This window comes from Gorilla gorilla, chromosome 8 (assembly GCF_029281585.2).
Source record: "Gorilla gorilla gorilla isolate KB3781 chromosome 8, NHGRI_mGorGor1-v2.1_pri, whole genome shotgun sequence".
NCBI lineage: Eukaryota > Metazoa > Chordata > Mammalia > Primates > Hominidae > Gorilla > Gorilla gorilla.
In genome coordinates, this window is record NC_073232.2 from 116,927,343 (window position 1) to 116,948,265 (window position 20,923).

Below are 20,923 nucleotides of genomic sequence, written 5' to 3' on the forward strand. Positions count from 1 at the left end.
CCCAGCCTGGGTGACAGAGTGAGACTCCGTCTCAAAAAAAAAAAAAAGAATGTTAATTCTCATTTGGAGATCTGTTGGTACTCTACCCGTATTCCCGGGGTGTTCCTTTGCTCTGCATGCTGGCCTGATTTCCAACCACCAGCACCAGGGACCAGGTTTCCCTGGCCACTGTAGCTTACTTTGATCACACAAGGTACAGGCTGGAAGAGTCAAGGAATTAATGCCTGTGAGGGAGCAGGGAGCAGCCACTACCAATGACTGGTAGGAGTTGATGGATAAATATCCAGCCCCCTTGACCGCTGGGGTTGGCTAACTCTGAGACATGTTTCTTTCATGGTTTCCCAGAGCTCCCCATGGGATTAAACCCCAGTTTTAAATATATTTTAAATGTGTGTGTGTGTGTGTGTGTTTCAAATGGGTGCGTTATTAGTAAGGAGAGAGCCTGCAAGTATGATTTAAAAAAATGGAAAATGCTTCTTTCAAGCATGCCTAGATTTCGTCTTACTTCAAGCAGATGTATTTTCATTCATTCTTTCACTCATTCATTCAATAATTTGTTTGCTTAGTATGATGCCAGTTAAGTTATTTGAATTTTCTGGGATTCAGTTTCCTCACCTATAAAATGAAAAAGTTGCAAAAATTGGTGCAGCCCATCCCACCACAAAGTAGATGTGATATTAGGTCAGTCATTTCTTGATGGGTAAAATGGGCACAATCCTATTTGCTCCCTTTATGTCACAGTTAAAAAATGAGATGGTGCACATGGAAGCATTTTGGAAAGAATAGGGGGTGATATGAACTCAAGTTGTTAGTTTACCTCACCTCTCCTTCATCCCTTAAGGAGCTAGAGACCCTTTGACAACAGATTTGAGACCAGATGCAGCTCTTGCCTTCTGCCTTCTCTCAGTACAAATGAACACTTCTATTAACATGCATACCATGGTAGTAAAAACCCCAAGATTCTTATTCCAGGCATGATGTACAATTTATTTCAAGTCACGTCTGATAATAATAAAATTCTCAGATGGGAGTGTAATTTGGATGTTTTAACAAAACATTTGCCCCAGGTCGTGACCTGTATTGATTGCTCTGCCTTACTCTTTTCAGATCATGTGAAGTATTTAGAGAGCACCTAGTATATGCCTAGTGAGGCAGCATGTGCAAAAAAATCTATGTGATGCAGACTGGACACCCAAGAAAACTTACAATTTTGTGTGTGGTAAACATATGTTGGACAGATATTGCAGAGAACAGTGTGAGATAGCATAAGACATGTGCTAATTGGAGCATGCGTAGGAAATAACTTGAACATAATCAAGACCACAGTGAATGAAAATTAATGAAATTATTAAAAAATTCTGGTTGTTTTTATTATCTGCAACAAAATCTACTAGCACAATAAGAAATAGATGCTATCACCAAACCTGGGTCACTTGACAAGGAGTGTCCTGAGCTTTGAGGTCAAATAGATTACCTGTTGTTCTGACAATTGTTCAGAATTCTGCCATGTCAGTGTGGTGTATAAATTTCTTACAGAGAACTCTGTTTTACCGTGTGTTTCTACTTGTTTTATTTTCTTTATAGGAAGATAAAGAATATGCTGTTTCACCATAGTACTATGATATTCCAACTTTTTAGTTGTATTATTATTAGATATTCTAATTTGTACTGATTTCTTTCTTTCTAGGCCTGTTTCCCTTCTGTCATCTTGAGATTTCTATTTATTTTACTCTTGGATTAGTGCCTCTGTTTTTTGGATCCCATTCCTCTGTTGTGGGCTGCTTTTCATTTTTCTGTGGCATATCCTCAAGTAATCTTTTTCAGAGAATGCATGGGAATGTCTTGGTTTATACCTCTTGTCCTGATAGAATATGAATAGATGTATTTTGACTCTTAAAAGATCCAGGCTTAGATGATGAATCATATGTTCACCCAGTGCTTGGGAGATATTAATGCTTTAAAAATTTTTAATTTAAAAATTTTTTTGTGGGTACATAGTAGGCGTATATATTTATGGGATACGTGAGGTGTTTTGGTACAGATATGCATTGCATAATAATCACATCATGGAAGATGGGATATCTATCCATTCAAGCACTTATCATTTGTGTTACAAATAATCCAGATTATACTCTTTTAGTTATTTTAAAATGTACAATTAAAATTATTATTGACTCTAGTCACCCTTTTGTGCTATCAAATACTAGGCCTTATTCATTCATTTTATTTTTTGTACCCATTAATAATCCCCACCTCCCCCTCTCCCCTACTACCCTTCCTGCCTCTGGTAATCATTCTTCTACTCTATGCCCATGGGTTCAGTTGTTTTCATTTTTAGACGCCATAAATAAGTGAGAATATGCCATGTGTGTCTTTTGGTGCCTGGCTTATTTCACTTAAAATAATGACCTCTACTTCCATCCATGTTTTTGCAAATGACTGAATCTCATTCATTTTTATGGCTGAATAGTACTCCATTGTGTATATGTACCACGTTTTCTTTATCCATTCATCTGTTGATGGACAGTTAGGTTGCTTCCAAATCTTGGCTATTGTGAATAGTGCTGCAGCAAACATGGGAGTGCAGATATCTCTTTGATATATTGATTTCCTTTCTTTTGAGTATATGCCCAGCAGCGGGATTGCTGGATTGTATGATAGCTCTATTTTTAGTTTTTTGAGAAACCTCCAAACTGTTCTCCATAGTAGTTGCACTAATTTACATTCCCACCAACAGTGTACAAGGGTTCCCTTTTCTCCATGTCCTCACCAGCATTTGTTATTGCCTGTCTTTTGGATATAAGCCATTTTAACTGGGGTGAGATGATATGTTATTGTAGTTTTGATGTGCATTTCTCTCATGATCAGGAGATCCACTTTCAAAAAAGATTCTTGGCATGTCTAAAATTTTGTTTTGCTCTCACATTGGCTTGGTGGTTCCTCTGGACATAGAAATCTAGGGTCAAAAAAGTTTTTCTTGGATTTGGGAAGTACTTAGGTTACTTGATGCTTTTGTATCATGTGCTATTTGGCATTATATGTGTCTCCCCTTCTACTCATGGACTGATGAAGGTGGGAAAAGGAGGTACATAACATAAGATACCTGTGACTTTGTTCAAATTAGTGATGTGCAACCCTTGAGGAAGCCTGATGCATTAAAACTGGATTTACACAAAATCGGTAGTATAAGGTGGGGGATTAAACACTCTGCAGAGCCATTTGCTATTTACACTCGTTATCCAAATACCTTCAATGTAAAACTCAACCAAAAGAAGTAGTTTTAGGCAGGGTGCAGTGGCTCATGCCTGTAATCCCAGCAGTTTGGGAGACCGAGGCAGGCAGATTACCTGAGGTCGGGAGTTTGAGACCAGCCTGGCCAACATGGTGAAACCTTGTCTTTAGTAAAAATTCAAAAATTAGCCAGGTGTGGTGGCACACGCCTGTAGTCCCAGCTACTTGGGAGGCTGAGGCAGGAGAATCACTTGAACCGGGGAGGCAGAGGTTGCAATGAGCAGAGATCACATCACTACACTCCAGCTTGGGTAGCAGAGCTCCGTCTCAAAAAAAAAAAAAAAAAGTAGTTTTATTTATTTAATTTTAGCTTCGGGGGTATGTGTGAAGGTTTGTTATGTAGGTAAACTCATTTCATGGGAGCTTGTTGTACAGATTATTTTGTCATGCAGGTATTTAAGCCTAGCACTCAATAGTTATTTTTTCTGCTCCTGCAGAAAAAATAGCCAGCATTGTCTGTTGTTCCTTCCTTTGTGTTCATGAGTTCTCATCATTTAGCTCCCACTTGTAAGTGAGGACATGTGGTATTTGGTTTCTTTTTATTTAAAAAAATTTAAAATCATTTTTAAAAACCACAGCAATAGCCAATTAATATGGTTTGGAACTGTGTTCTTGCCCAAATCTCATGTTAAATCATAATCCCCATTGTTGGAGGTGGAGCTTGGTGGCAGGTGATTGGATCATGGAGACAGATTTCTCATGAATGGTTTAGCACCATCCTCTTGGTACTGTCTTTGTGACAGTGAGTGAGTTCTCATAAGATCTGGTTGGTTAAAAGTGTGCAGTGCCTCCTGCCCCCACTCCGCTTTGCTCCTGCCTCTTCCGTGTAAGACATCTGCTCCCCCTTTGCCTTCTGCCATGATTGGAAGTTTCCTGAGGTCTCCCCAGAAGCAGAAGCCAATGTGTTTCCTGTACAGCCTGCAGAACCATGAGCCAATTAAATTTCTTTTATTAAATATAAAATACACAGTCCTAGATATTTCTTTATAGCAATGTGAGAATGGACTAACACATCAATATTCAATACATATTTGTGGAGTCCCCTCTATGTGCCAGGTGCTGCTGGATTCTGAGTCTGTAATGGTGAGCAGTGCTCTGATTGAGAGGTACATGACAACACTAGGGACATTTAACTTAGGAAGGGCAGAGAGGGAGATGCAGATGAGTGGAGATTGCAAAGATGTGCAGGGTGGATTAGGTGCAGAGCCGAGGGCATAGTGTTCTGGGCATATGGCTTCTGTGGCAGGGAGGAGCAAGGTATTTGAAGGGGAATGGAAGGACAGTGTGGCTGGAGCAGAGGGGCTGGGGGATGGTGAGAGATGAGATGAAGCTAGACAGGCAGGCATGGGCAGGACTAAGCAAGGGTTTAGTTCTTTATCCCAACAGCAAAGGGATGGCCTGGCATGGTGGCTTATGCGTGCAATTCTAGCACTTTGGGAGGCTGAGGAAGGGAGATCCCCTGAGCCCAGGAGTTTGAGAGGCAACGTGGAGAAACTCTGTCTCTGCAAAAAATACACACACAAACAAAATTAGCTGGCCGTGGTGGAATGCACTTGTGGTCCCAGCTACTCAGGTGGCTGAGGCTGAGGTGGGAGGATCACTTGAGCCCAGGAGGTTGAGGCTGCAGTGAGCTGTGATCATGCCACTGCACTCTAACCTGGATGACAGAGTGAGACCTTGTTAAAAAAAAAAAAAAGAAAAAGAAAAAAAGTAAAGAGGTGAGCCATGAAAAGGTTTATAGTAGGAGAGTGATAAAATGATGAAATTAAATGTACATTAAAAAATCACTCTGATCACCCTGTGGGTTAGAGGGAAAAAAGGATGAGTGCTGAGAGGATGTAGCTGAAGAGGTTGATGGCTTGGATGGTGGTAGTGGGGGTAGATAAGAAGGAGTCCACTGAAGAAATATTTGGCAGGTGTAGTTGATTGTGTCGTTAGCTCCAATTCTTCACTTCTCTTTATAACTCCCTTTGTATGGGACCTTTGCAGTGCCCTCTCTCTGAATGGGACCTTCTTCCGCATCTTCTAACTTTTGGTTTGGCCTTGTGACTTGCTTTGGCCAATAGAGAGTTGGAAGTGATAGTGTGCCAGTTCTAAGCTCAGTTATCAAGAAGCATGTGTGTTTCTACCTGTTTTTTTTGTGCCTTTGGGGTGGCCATGAGAAAAACATAGCCTATTGGGCTCAGGAGGAGGATGAGAGACAACTAGTACATAGCCATTCCCAGCCAAGCCCACGCTAGATCAGCCCAGTCCAGCTAGAACCATGTAGCTGAGCCCAGTTATGGTCAGCCAACCCCAAGCTGCCCTGAATATTTCTGAGAATAAAGTGATTGATTGTTGTGAGAATAAGTGATTGAGATTTAGGTGGTTTATTTTGCAGCGTTTTTGCAGCAGGTAAAATCAATAGAACTTGAGAGATTGGATGTAGCAAATGTGTGGGAACATAATTACAGTATAAAGTGAGGTTCACCTGTATTTCGAGATCATTAGCCTGCTACATACATGCTCAGGGATGGACTTAGGAGTGTTTTTTTGGTGGTTGCCTGCCCCTTGCCTCTCTTTACAATTCATGGTTTCTTTTTCTGGAGCTGAATGCAGTAGGCCAGATTTATAGTCCAAAAGAATTAATTGTCTACTCTTTTTCCTTCTCACTCTCCTTCTGGCAGGCTAATCAGATTCCAGCAGAGCCTGAGAGCTGAGTAATCCTCAGTTCCCTCAATAGGGGCCTTCAGACCCTAACATTTAGTGTGTTCTTGTTGGAGTTGAAATCAATTTTAGCTCTGACTGTGAAGATAGAATTTCACTTGAAGGGGTGAGAAATACAGGGCCAGGGATTTTCTTGGTTTTGACTGATTATTTAAAATATATTAGTTCTGATAAAATATTTAGCTTTTAAACAACAAATTTAATATAGGGAATTGTACTTTATTTGTTAATGGAAGTTGCAGAGAGATTGGTAGGAGTTGTGCTAAAGTGCACTGTTGTGATTTTGCAAAGTATAGTAATTACTGTAATATTTTGTTGAATTATTAATATCTACTATGCCTACAGGAACATAAGCTTCTGCAGCTGAATTCATTTTAAAATTGCCTTTCTCCCTTCTGGTTTTGTTTTGTGTTTTCTTTCTTGTGCACTTACTAATTTTTAAAGAAATGGGGTAGGGCAGTGTTAATTATATTGTATGAAACACTGTTGTCACATGCTAACTGAATATATGCTTCTTCCAAACCGGTTTGCAGTGGCAGATTGAGGGATGCTGAAAGAATCATGTCTGGGGAGAAAGGGCTCATCCGTGTGTTTTTTTTCAGGAGCTGAGACGAGGAGAGAAAAATAGCAGAGAGGTCACATGTATGCACATGAGTATTATGTCTGCGTGCTTCTAAGCAGAGCTGGTCCTACCTGTAGATGAAATTGGTAGGTGTTTAGGCATGTGTGATGAAACAGCACAAGTCTCCTTTTTTATTTTGAGATGGAGTTTGCTCTTGTTCCTCAGGTTGGAGTATGCAATGGCATGATCTTGGCTCACTTGGCTCAGTTTGTATTTGTATTTTTAGTATAGGCAACAGTTCATTATGTTGGCCATGGTGGTCTCGAACTCCTGACTTCAGGTGATCCACCCACCTTGGCCTCCCAAAGTGGTGGGATTACAGGTGTGAGCCACAGCGCCTGGCCTCAAGTCCCCTTTCTTAATTGCCTTAACAGTGATTACTTAGTGTCTATTATGTGCTCAAATGAGATTATTGTGCATGATGATGATGATGATGATGATGGTGATAGCTTACAGTTGTTACCTGAGTGGGCTCATGCTGCAATAGGACTCTGGATGGAGTGCAGGGTTATAAATAAGCACTTTTTTTTTGTTTGTCTTTTGTATTTTTGTTTTTTTTGTTTTTGTTTTTTTTTGGTTGTGGCTAAACTGAAATTGGAGGACTAGCCTTCACATGAATATCTGCCAGCTTTATGAAATGGTGTAAGTCAGTCAACATCTGAGGCTCAAAGTTTTCTCATCTGTTTAATAGTTGCAAGGATCAAAATGAAATCATGTATTTGAAAGGGCATTATAAACTATAAATGTACAGATATTTTTAAGGAAATATCACAAGATGGTATTAAATTGTGGAAGAAGTTGCTCATACTCATGTTGTGATTTTGAAGGGGAGCAAGGAGGACTTTTTTGCTTGATTTTATTTTTTCCTTTCCAGAATCTTCACAATTAGAGGACCATTTTTCATGTTGAACATTGTTCCCTCTAAGGTCCTCTTAAAATATAAATAATTCAGAGACAATATTTAGAGCTGGAAAGAACACATAATGACCTGACTACATCTTTTTTCTGACATAGAAAATGTGGGCAAGAGAGATTGTATAGTGCCCAAATTCATCCAGATAGTAGAAACTCCCACATCAATGTCCAGTTCTCTGACTTTTAGTCCAGTGCTCTTTCTGTAACACTGTGATGCCCATTAGTATTCCATTAAGTTTTTAGTCCAGAGAATTTCCCCCCAGAATGTAGCCTTGGGAAGAGTAAATAAATAGATGACTAGTGGGGAGATATCAGGTTTGGGATTCCTTTAGGTGGAAGAGTAGTGCCTGGGTCGGAAGGACCTGATCTTGAATCTTAGCTCCACCCCTGACTAGGTAGCTGTGACCTGGGCAAGTTACTTTTCTGAGACCTAATTCTCTCCTTTATAAAATCAGGATATAATCCCATTTTGCCTGGTCTTTGTGAGGATTTAGTGAGTTTAAAGTGCTTGCCAAGGCGCCTGCCCTGTGGTAAAATATACTCTAAAATGAGTAGGAAATGGTTATTGTTAGATAAGAGGTCCTGGAGATTAGCTTGATCTCCCTCACAGTTGTTCTGCCTTTTGCCAGCCATTCTTTCACTCCCCTGTGAGGGTGTGTATTTTTTAAGAGGAGAGGAAACTGCACCCTCCAACATTGCTGGTTCCCTTCCCCAGGATGGGGGAGGGAGGACTATGTGAAAGGCCCCTGCAGAGATGCCTGCACAGTGGGGTACACTCCTGCACTGGCCAGAGGATGAGCTGGGACTTAGCAATAGCCCTTCCTTTCTCTTTTTTCTCAGACAGCAGCAGCTCCAGCCTGATTTAAATTTCCTTTAAAGGAGCTGAGGATGATAGGAGGGTGGAGATGTGCATCTTGAAAGAACGGCAGGTGACTCTAAAAATGAGGCAAATCAAAGCTCCTGCATCTATAGCTGCACATCGCTGTGTCTTAGGTGGCTCTGCTTCTTATTTTAAGTTACTAAGGTGGCTTCCTGAAAAGTGTGTTTCAGTTTTTTAACTGAGAGTTTATTATCCTGCATCTAACTGTGCATCCTGCCGATCTGTGAGCTGGGTAGGACCTATTGTTTCTAGTGAACTTACAGCATGTAAAGCATGACCACCTATGGGTTAACATTTAGGTAGAGGAGGAACTTCTAGGGACAGAAGAAAATAGGAAACACCCCAGAGTCTGAGTCCCTTCTCAGGTATGGGGGCTGGGTCAGCCTTTACCTGAAATAAAATAAGAGCAAGGGATGCAGGGAAGTGAGCTCCTGTGGCCCTCACCCTCCCCTCTGCCCAGCACCCTCCACTTTCCTTCTGATCTAGGGAAAATGGTCTAATACTGGTCCTTTGTGTCTTCACTTTTTTTTTCTGAGCCCTTCACATTTTAAATCTGATATCCTAGTGGTGAATGAGTTGGGGATGGTTTGGGAAGGCGTTTTAGGGGTGGTGAAATCAGAGCCTGTGCTATTTGCCTAATTTTTCCAATTTTTAGGGCTGGCATCAGGGAGAGGTGGTAGGCCAGTCCAGACATCTTTCTGGTCCAGAGACGCCTATTTCCTGTCTGACTCATGCCTGAGCCTCAAAAAGCTCCCATGAGAGGAGAGCCGTGGGCTCTGGCCAAAGACTGGCTCTTCTCTCTGTGTTGGTCAAGTACTTACAATGATGGATTTTTCTTGGTTTAAGCTGAGGGGCAATTGGGGAGAGCTTTGCTCTGTACCTTTTTTTCCTTTTTAAATTTTATTTATTTATTTAAAATACATATGACATAAAATTTGCCATTAGAATCATTTTTACTGCTACAACTCAGTGCCTATTAATGAAGAACCACTTAAACAGTGACTTCCTCTTGCTCTGTTCTTCACACAATTAAATTCTTTTCTTCAGCATCTGAGCAAATATGGGGATTTCTAGTTTATTCCTCTCTTCTGCCTTCTCCTGTTCCGTCTCTAACCATTTTCTCTTCTTTCTTCCCAGAACAGGGGCCCATGGAGTTGGGAATGAGGACGAGTCTTGTAATATTCAGGGATAAGAAATAGGGGAGTATTTTTCATCTCCCCCTTGACAGCTATGTTATTTATTTATTTATAAAGATAATCATACCTGCTATCACCCAGAGAAAGATATGTGTCTTGCTCCACCACCCTAACTAGTTCTCCTGAAGCAGGGATGGTAATGCCAAATTATCTGCTCCTTGACCATCATGGGCATCCTAGCAATCAGTGACATACCTCAACAGGCAAGCTGCCCTTGTCCAGTGCAGTCTTGACATTGTGACTTAGTCTTGGCTAAGCCTTTTTAAGAGGACACTTGCTTGTACATAGCTGAGATCAAACACACTTCATAGTTGAGTTGTTATTACCTATATATTTATTAGTATCATTGTTATTTAAGGTAGTATGATTTGGGAATATAGATAGATAGATAGATAGATAGATAGATAGATAGATAGATAGATAGATACATATCATCCTGCAATAAATAGTTTTTAAAATATCTTGAACAAATTCCTAATTGCACTTCAGTACTGTGATCGATGACGAACAAGAAACAGTTCAGACTTGATCTCGGCCTTCTGGGAACTTAAAATCTAAGAGAAGTATGTGTAGGTGGAAGGATGGAAATCCAAATCAATATTGGAATCGAAAGTGAAGCATCTGGGGATGGGATCCAGCATTTACTGAAGGTCTGCTGTGTGCCGGGTGCCAGTCTTGGGTGCTTTATTTGTGTCAGTTCATTTTTCCGTCATAACTTTATGAGTTGGAGGTTATTACTATCTCTCTTTAACAGAAAACTGTGATGAAGAGAAGTTAGATTATCAAGATCACATGGCTAATAAGCTTCAGAGTGGGTAATGAAATAGAGGAAGATACAGATGTAAGGTAGTTGAGTCTACTGTATTATTGATGTTGAAATCAGGATATTACAGAGTTTGTGAGTGCGGATAGGCTGAGAGTATCAGAGCAAAAGGGTGGGAGAAGGTAAAGACATCAGCTTTTATTTCATTTTAAAATGATATAATTTTGCAAAAATAATAGACCACAATTAGGATACTCTTACTGTGTGCCAAACATTGAGCTGTAACCTTTGCATTCAGCATCTTGTTTAATCTTCATGGTGACTCGATGAAGTTTCTACTATTATGAGCCACATTGTAAAGATGAGTAAATAAAAGCATGGTGGGGCTTAATACCTGACCCAGCTCACAAAGCTGGTGAGTGACAGAGCTGCAAGTCCCACGTGGACCGTCTGACTTGAGAGCTCCTTACTTGATGAGTTACAGAGCCCACGTCTCCAATTCATACCAGCAAGGGAAGCAAGGCCTCAGCAATGCAAGGTTGAACTGCTGACCCCATGAGGGCTAAGATGGGTTTTCAGCTCCTGGGCCTTTTTTCAATTAGGCTGGCACGTTCTTTTCTAGAAGCCTTCATTGAATATTTGTACTTAAGCTCTGGTGTTTCCAGGCAAAGAGCAAGATGAGTAAAGGCTTGGAGGTGAGAAGTAATAGGGTGTTTTTGGGAACTAGGAGAGGCAGGAAGAGATGGGTCCAGATCACACAGGCATTGCATAGCCCACTGGCAAACTTGCATGTTATTTTTATAGGCACTGGGAACTCTTAGTAATTTTGAGCAAGGGAAACATGTAATTAGCAGTGGCATCAATTGTCCTCAAAACACCACAAAATCCATTCTCCCTACTTCATGGGAGGAAAAAGAAAGGCTCAGAGAGGCTGAGTTTTTGCCTGGAGTCAGTCAGCAACTTGTTAGTGGAAGGAGCAGCAGAAGCCCACACTGCCGTCTCTCCTTCCAGCTCTGGGAGCTGCCGGCTGCCTTCCTTTCACTCTGCCTGTTCCCTTCCCACCTCTTGCCCGCTCCCTCCTGGCACAGTGGAGTCCTCTCCATCATTACAGCAGCCAGTGGGGTTCTGTTGTAATTAAAGGAAGCCAACAGGGAGAAGCAAGGCAGAGCAAGGGAAAAAAGCAACCACCAACACCACACAAACTCCCTAACAACTGCTGTCTATCGCCTTTCATGGGCACTTGCTTGCTTTAAGTACAGCAGAGGGAAACCCCATAGGATGGTGTGGGAAAGCAGGTTATTAAGTTGCCTTCAGGCTGGCAGAGTGGGGATTTACTCCTTTTCTTGTCCTCCCTACCCTGCAGTGCAAAACTGATCAAATATTAAAAGTTGAAAGAGACTTCGAAGGCCATTTAGTTCAACTTCTCCTCCAAGGCAGGGCTTCCTCCATTGCTTTCCTCTCTCCGCATAGCATCTCTGATATGTTGTTATGTGGTGGCTCCCTCGCTCCCCAGCTCCCCACATTTTCTGGATCAAAGCTTAGGTAGGGATGGGAAGACATTTTCACTAGCAAAATACTGGCCACACAAGCCTATTGTCATTTACGGCAATGACTTCAGAAATGTTTAATTAATTCATTTATCCAATTAGCCTCTTGCTCTCTGAAATGCTTTTTCTAGGTTGCTGAGCAACTAGGACAGACTTTGAACACATGCATGCTGCTGCTGAATGAACCAGGAGCTTTTTCCTTCACACTGGCAGCCCCCCACTTCTCTTTCTTCTTTTATTTTTCTGATGCGCAGTAAAGAAGAACATCTCTATCATCCCCTATCCTTCTCGCCTTCCCCACCCCGGCCTCTCTGAATGTGCATGCTGCCTGCCTTAACACATTTCCAAAGGTAACTTTTATGCCAAGCATTGGTCATGGACAAGGAGAATGACAGGATATATGGGCACACAGAGATGCCTCTGTAAAATAATGAAATTATCTGGGCTCAGGCATGACTTGGGAAGAGCTTTGCTGGTTGTTGGGGGAGGCGAGGGTGAGGGCTGGCTAAGGGTAGGCTCAGATGCATTGGGGAAGAAGGTGCAGTCTGTCTTGGGGTGACGTTGCATTAAGTGCAGCTTGACTAGGCAGCAGTTCCATCTGTCTTTACAGTGTGTCCTTCATGGGGGAATTGTCAGCCATCCCCAGTCTGGAGTGCATTGTGAGCAATAAACAGGAGCGGGGCTTAAGGTGAAAATGAAAGGAAAAATATCAACCCAGGAGGGCAGCAAAATGCCTTGAGGAATCATCCTTGACGTGTAACACATTTCCGTTTAAGGATGTGAAAATGCCACAGGCTGCTTCACTGAGTTAGAATGTTAGAGATGGACTTTGAGCTCAAATTGCCACCATTCTTCGTTTTTACAGATGAGAAAATCGAAGCTCAGGGAGGATAAACTGTTTGCTCAGTGTCTCACAGCCCTGTCCTGCTTATGTCACCACATTCCTCCTCTTAGATTTCATTAAGGGGCCCTTGTCCATAAAATTAGTCACTTGAGTCATCAAAGCTTACTTTTAAAATTTTGACTTTATTTTGGAGTAGTTGAAGTTGGCAGTGAAGATTTGCAGCGCTCAAGGATCTTGGCATCTATCTCCCCATTCACCTTGACATGTGTGTATTGCAGATGCTGGGGGCACGTGCTTGGGCCCAGTATTCAAATATGAATGAGGAAGGGTCCCTTGTCTTCAAAGAGCTCCCCCAAACCCCTCATGTGGTGGAAGAGATGGACAGTAAAGGAGGAAGGAACTCCTTCTCAGAGACATTAAAGAAGCATTCAGAGAAGAGGAGCTGGCCAATTTGCTGGGCCCAGATCTTACAGTGAAGGGGGCTATGGGGATGGGATGGGGGTGGAGGACATTCCTGGTCAAGGGGACAGCATGGGCCCAGTAAGGAGGCATGAGAGATGGTGACATGTTTGGGGACTGGAGAGTGGCCTGGGAATAGAGCCTTCCAGCTGTCTGGCTTTTCTCTGATACATGGTGGATGGTTTGGTGCTGCCCACACTGACTTCTGGAAGACACCGCCTCTTGCTCTCTGGAATAATAAGAAAGCACAGTTATCTCTATGCATGTATCAGTATGAAAAAGCATATGCCAGGATTCCCGGATGGAAATGACTTCCCTTTGCAGTTAGTTCATAAATAATGATGAAGACCATAAAAGTACACATGCACTGCACACATTTAGCTACTGCTGTGGACTGTGCTTGCTGGGAGCAGAACCTTCAGGAAAACCAGCTGCCCAGAGAAAGAATGAGGGACTATACATTCGCTAAAGCACGGGCTCCCAGAGCCTCCTGTAGGACCAAGGGAGACCTTTTATGGAACAGGGTCTATTCCACGGCACTCACAATTGTAGCAATCACTTAGTCACTCTGAAATTCCAAGAGATAGTCAGAGAAAAAAAGTGGCCTGTGACAATGATTGCCCTGACCAAGCCTTTCCAAGGCAGCAGATGCTTCTTTACTTCCAAGCATTGCCCGTCATGATCAAGTTCTTCCTCCAGCAGTGCAGCCACGTTTCCCTGGTGGCAGACATTCCTTTTCCAAGGTTGGGCTTGCTTTTAGAGGGCCCAGAGATGGCAAACAGCATTGTGTAGTGCTCCTTAGTATAAACTCTCCTCTGGGATTGTTCTTAACAAGGTGGTTTGAGTTTCTCTAGGAATTAAGCTGGGGCTGGCTATTATTTTTCTGGTAAGACTTGTTACTCTAAAATGCATATGGGGCCAAAATCACAATAGTCTGTCTTCAGAGCAATCAGATGCACATGGCAATCTAAGGCTCTGGTAAGGAAGAGTCCGTGGGTTCTTATTCAATAAATATTTGATACATTGGGCTTTGATGGATGTAGACACTGTCTGCTTGGGTTTTCCTACACCAAAAGGTGAAGTCTCCGGTGGTCACTGCCTCTTGTTTGTTCCTTTGATTTCCTTTGACGAAAAACAATTCTTGTCTTGGTGAGGTCTATTAAATCTGTTCTTTTCCAAAATGGGGCTGGTAGTGCATGGTGGACAGAACTGGAACTTTCCCTCTGGTCATTCCTTGCCATCCCCTGGGTGATTCGGTTTCCCATTTTCTGGGATGTGCTGATAGGACTTGTCTCCCACCCCCTCTTATATAAGGAGGCAGGGTGCATCTAGTGCCAGATTTTATTCAACCCTGTAACAATCCCCCCTTTATGACATCACTGCTCATCACCATGGAAACATTTCCTCCGAGTCACAGAGACTGGATTGTGGCATCATAGCATCAGGCAGCAGGAGGAGAAGAGGAAAGGGGACAGGATTGAAACTGCCTGGAGGGATGAAATGCCAATAAAATAGGACGCAGTCACAGAAATAGGATTTTTCTGTCTGGATCCTTGAATGGAGAATCTAACCATGAGCCGCAGGAATAAACCTTATCTAGCATAAGGAGGAAGAGCTTTTGTGGAATGTAGACCTGGGACCTTTTGTTCCTGTGCAGTATTTCTTCAGGGAAATGGAATAATTTTAATGAGAGCTATCCTGTATTTTGTTTTATTTTAGAGACAGGGTCTTGCTCTGTTGCCCAGACTGGAGTGCAGTGATGTGATCATAGCTCACTGTAACCTCAAACTCCTGGGCTCAAGTGATCCTCCTGCCTCAGTTTCCCAAGTAGCTGGGACTATAGGTGCATGCCTCCATACCCAACTATTTTTTTAAATTTTTTATAGAGATGGGGTCTCACTGTGTTTCTCAGGCTGGTCTATCCTGTATTTTATATGCATTTCTTATTTGATCCTCACAAAGTCTCTTTGGACTATTGGATCAGAGAGGTTAAATAACCTGCCTAAGGTAACACGGCTAGAAAATGGCAGAGCTGAAAATTATTAGGGGCATAAGATGTAAACTGTGTTCTCATGCAGCTTAGTGTTGGGATAGAGAGAGAGAGAAGAGAGAAGAGAGAGAATATGTTGGAGACAATTATCAAGTTAATAACATACATAGTTAAAATTGTGGTAGGTGTCATGAAGAGAACAGACATGATGCTTTCAGTGAGGAGATACTGGAGTGTGCATAGGAACTACTTATGTTTGTATGTTATTAAATTTGGGACAAGGCTCTGAACCTAGTTGGTGTGGACTTAGACGTGCAAGGCACTGTGCTCACATATGTACTGACTTTCCCGAGCTCACCTGCTGGGCCCCACAACCAATACCCTTCTCCTCAGCTGCTTTTCTCTGCCTATGCCCCATCTTCTTGCTTCTCCATTTGTCTTCTCCCTTCTCCTGAGATCTTCCTGCCTGCCCTCCTCTCTTGATCCTGTTTCTTCCTACTGATCTCTGATCTTCTCTTTCTCTAGACTGTAAACTTCTCAAGAGAGAGAAAACTGTTCCCCTGTTTTATATCTTGGTTTACCCAAGGATCAGGCTCTAGCCTGATCTAGGTCTGCTTCTATGGTCTGCTACAGAAATAAATGAGCAATGTCCCTTTTTAAAGAAAAAAAATGACTACATTTTTCACAGTTAAAAAATATTGTCTAGTAGACTTTTCTTAACAAACGCTGGCTGATAAATGAATGAACAAGTAACAAGTGAGCATTAAAAGGGAACAAAATCCCAGAGTAAATGGCCAATCCTGTGTTGTTCTACAGCTTGTTTGGCATTGTTGTTTGCATAGGTTCATTATGATTGTGATTTCAAGTTGTATTCATGTGATCTAGCCACCTTTTCTCTTAATACAACTGGTCCAAGTCTGTAGGATGGTGTCAGCTTAGTGCTTCACAGGGTTCTAAGAGCTGGGGGTGCTTTGCCATGGACCTCCTCTGGGAGCTGCTGTCCTGGTGCCCCATGTGGCAATAGATGGATGTAAGGAGGCCTCATACTTTCCATTTGTGTCACCTTGCTGAGCTTTCCTTGATTCATCTGAGTTTCAGGAGTGTTTGCCACTTGAGTTCAAGGCGACTTCATGGCACTCCTAGGATTTAAAGTGGGCAGGTTGGTCTCAATTTGGTCTCCAGTGTCTGGGCTGCCCAACTCAGATGAGCACCTTGCTGGTTGGAGGTCTGCAATTAGACTTTATTGCAACAGCTGTGTGTGTGTGCACGCGCATTAGTAAACCATATTAAGTGCCTTTACTATCCAACCTTGTTCTTTCCAGGGCCTACAGTAACTTGATCTGACTTCTAAGGGGGTCCTTCTGGACCTGCTTTATTGATTCTATCAGAACCATTTATGACGGGCAAATGTAGAACTACTAAGTACCTTTTTTTCCTCTTTTTCTTTTTTAAGTGTTACTTGGGGAGTGAATAGTGAATTAATTAAGACCACAGGGTTTGGAGTGAGAGAGACAAGAGTTTGATCCTGGTTTAGCCTCTTACTAGCTATATGGTCTTGGGCAAGTTACCTATATTCCCTACATTTAAATGTCTTCATATACAAAATAGGCGTGAATATATATTAGTACCTACTTCATAATGTTGATATTCAGATTCAGTGAGATACACTTGTATTGTCTTACCATGATGTCTGTCTCATCAAAATTAACTGTGATTAAGTGGGTCAAATGTACCATTTGCATATTTTCCCCCCAAATTATGCAAATAATACTTTTCGAACTCAGAATAAAACTTGAACTATAGCACAGATCATATCTAGACTTTTTCAAGTTTGAATTAGAAGGGTCAGAATAATTGGCATTTTAATTGTTCACCATTTACAGGCACCATAGGTGAAGGGAGTCTAGGAAGAATAACTCTTAGTTGGAACTAATTCCCGAGAGCCTTATCAGATATTAGAGACATTTTCCCCAAGTGCGATTCTGACATTAGGACTGTTAAAGCAAATTAAACGGGTGCAGTCCCCTCCCTCTGAGAGCAAAGAGTTATCTTCCAGCGGGGAAGTTAGTTCAGCTGGACATGTGTCTGTGTTGATATGCACATACACTTCAGCAGAGAGACGTGTTAAGAACAAGCACTGCCACTCAAAAGTGGCTCTGTGACTTTAGGAAGTCAGTTCATCTTTCTGGGCCTCCAAATCTTCGGTATAGAAGGGGAAAGGGTAGTAGCTACTATATGCTTTTTCCCTTCATCATGTTTATTGATGTATAATATACATGTACTAGAGTGCACAGGTTTAAAACATTTATTATTTTTATTGTGGCAAAATACACATAACATAAAAGTTTACCATCTTAACCATTTTAAAGTGTATAGTTCAGTAGCATTAAGTACATTCATAATGTTGTACCAGCGTTACTGCCATTCATCTCTAGAACGCTTTTCCTCTTGCAAAACAAACTCGGTACCCATTAAATAATTACTCCCCATTCTACCCTACTTCCAGCCCTGACAACTATCATTCTACTTTGTGTCTCTATGTTGTTGATTACTCTTGCTACCTTAATAAGTGGAATCATATAGCATTTGCCTTTGGAATATTTCACTTAGCATGATGCCCTCAAGGTTCATCCATGTTGTAATATGCGTCAGAATGTCCTCCCTTTTTAAAGCTGAATAATATTCCATTGTATGTATTTACCATGTTTTATTTATCCATTCGTCTGTTGATGAACACTTGAGTTGCTTTCATATTTCAGCTATTGGGAATAATGTTGCTATGAACATGGGTATATGGTATACCAGTATCTCTTTGAGATCCTGCTTTCACTTCTTTTGGGGAAATGCCCATAAGTGGAATTGCTATATTATATTGTAGTTCTACGTTTAGCTTTTTGAGGAACCATCACACTGTTTTCAATAGTAGCTGTACCAATAGAACACAAGTCTTCCAATTTCTCCACGTCCTCACCAACACTTTCTGTTTTTTTTATAGTAGTCATCTGAATGGAAGAAGTAGTAGCTCATTGTAGTTTTTATTTTTATTTCTCTAATGATTAGTGATATTGAACATCTTTTCATGTGCTTATTAGTCATTTGTATATCTCCTTTGGAGAAATGTCTATTCAAGTCCTTTGCCCATTTTTGAAATTGAGTTGCTTGTTTTATTTTTGAGTTTTGGGAGTTCTCTATATATTCTGCATGCCAACCCCTTATCAGATATATGATTTGCAAATATTTTCTTCCATTCTGCAGGTTGCCTTTTTACTCTGCTGATGGCATCTTTTGATATATAAAATTTTTTAATTTTCACAAACTCCAATTTTTCTCTTTTGTTGGCTATGCCTTTGGTGTTGTATCTAAGAAATCCAATGTAGTGAAACTTTTCCCATAAATTTTCTTCTAAGAGCATTATGGTTTTAGGTCTTACATTTAGGTCTTTTATTCATTTTGAGTTAATTTTTATATATGGTGTTAGGTATTTAATTGTTTTCTATCAAGTTTTCTCAGCACCGTTTATTGAAAAGACTGTCCTTTCCCCATTGAATGGTCTTTGCACCTTTCTCAAAAATCATTTGACCATTTTTATGAAGGTTTATTTCTGGGCTCTATTCTATTGGTTTATGTATCTGTCTTTATGCTAGTGCCACACTGTTTTGATTACTGTAGCTTTGTAGTAAGATTTTATTCAGGAAGTATAAGTCTTCTAGATTTGTTTTGCTTTTTCAGGACCGTTTTAGCTATTCAGGCTCCCTTGAGATTCCATATGAATTTTAGGATGGGCCTTTCTGTTTCTGCAAAAAACATCATTGGGATTTTGATAGAGATTGCATTGGATCTGTAGATTGCTTTGGATAGTATTGACATTTTGACAATATTAAGTCTCTCATTCATGAACATGGGGTTTTTCCATTTATTTATGTCTTTAATTTCTTTCAGCAGTATTTTATAATTTTCATTGACAACTCTTTTCTGTCCTTTGATAATTCCTAAGTATTTTATTATTTTTACTGCTATTATAAATGAAATTGTTTTCATAATTTTCTTTTCCAATTGTTCCTTGTTAATGTAATGATATGCAATTGATTATTGTCTGTATCCTGCTACTTTGCTGAATTTATTAGTTCCAATCTTTTTTTAAACTTTAAGTGTTCTACATACTACATCATATCATCTGTAAACAGAGATAATTTTACTTCTTTCTTTCCAATTCTTATGCCTTTTTTTTTCTTGCCTAATTGCTCTGGTTAGAACTTTCAGTACTGTGTTGAACAGTATTGGTAAAAGCCAGCTTCCTTGACTTGTTCCTGATCCTAGAGGAAAAGTTTTCAGTCTTTTATGATTGAGTATGATGTTAACTGTGTGTTTTTTTTTTATGGCTCCTATTATGTTAAGGTAGTTTCATTCTTTTACTTTTTTTTTTTTTTTTTTTTTTTTTGCGACAGAGTCTTGTTCTGTTGCCCAGGCTGGAGGACAGTGGCACAATCTCAGCTCATTGCAACCTCCGCCTTCCAGGTTCAAGCAATCCTCCTACCTCAGTCTCCCAAGTATCTGGGACTACAGGTGTGTGCCACCATGCTTGGCTAACTTAAATATTTTTTTTTCTTTTGTAGAGATGAGGTCTTACTATATTGCCCAGGATCTTGAACTCCTGGGCTCATTTTTTCTGCCTCAGGCTCTCAAAGTGCTGGGATCACAGGTGTGAGCCACCATGCCTGGCTGGGGTAGTTTTCTTCTATTCCTAGTTTGTTGAGTGTTTTTATCATGAAAGGGTTGGTGGATTTTGTCAAATGCTTTTTCTGCATCAACTAAGGTGATCATGTGTTTTTTTCCGTTTCATTCTGTTAATGTGGTATACTGGTCAATTTTCATACGTTGAACCATCCTTGTATTCCAGGAATAAATACCACTTGTCATGGCGTATAATCCTGCTAAGATGCTGCCACATTTGGTTTACTAGTATTTTGTTGAGGATTTTTCCAGCTGTGTCAATAAGGGATACTGGTCTATAGTTTTCTTTTTTTATAGTGTCTTTGACTGGCTTTGGTATCAGGGTAATTAATGCTGGCTTCATAGAATGAGTTAAAGAGCTTCCCCTCCTCTTCAGTTTTTTGGAAAAGTTTAAGAAGGATTGGTGATAGTTCTTTAAATATTTGGTAGAATTCACTGGTGAAACCATCAGGTTTTTGGAAGATTTTCGGCTACTTAATTTCCTTACTGTTATAGGTCTATTCTGATTATCTACTTCTTCATCATTTAGTGTTGGTAGGTTTTGTGTTTCTAGGAATTTGTCCATTTTATCTAAGTTTTCCAATTTGTTGGCATACAGTTGTTCATAGTACTCATTTATAGTCCTTTTTGTTTCTGTAGAATCAATAGTAATGTTTCCAGTTTCATTTTTTATTTTAGTGATTTGAGTCTTCTCTCTTTTTTCTTAGTCTAGTGAGGTAAATATTTGTCAATCTCATTGATCTTTTCAAATAACCAACTTTTGGTTTCGTTGATTTTCTCTAGTGTTTTTCTGTTCTCTGATCTCTGTTCTGACCTTTATTTTTCCTGTCTGCTAGCTTTGGGTTTAGTTTTCTTCTTTTTCTAGATTCTTAAGTTAGGTTATTGATTTGAGATCTTTCCTGTTTTTTAATCGTAAGTGTTTATAGCTATAAATTTCCGCCTTAGGACTGCTTTTGCTGCATCCCATAAGATTTGGTAT

The 20,923-nt window shown here is 40.6% G+C and overlaps 1 protein-coding gene and 1 long non-coding RNA gene across 2 annotated transcripts in view; one reads left to right on the forward strand and one right to left on the reverse strand.

Moving 5' to 3' along the window:
* SORCS3 (sortilin related VPS10 domain containing receptor 3) overlaps positions 1 to 20,923 on the forward strand; it is a 627,364-nt gene that overhangs the window by 11,121 nt on the left and 595,320 nt on the right. The window lies entirely within an intron of this gene.
* Positions 12,927 to 14,560, reverse strand: LOC101124395 (uncharacterized). The gene is made up of 2 exons (XR_175683.4): positions 13,768 to 14,560; positions 12,927 to 13,452 (listed from the first exon to the last, which is right to left on the reverse strand). It is a non-coding gene; the product is annotated as an uncharacterized lncRNA (long non-coding RNA).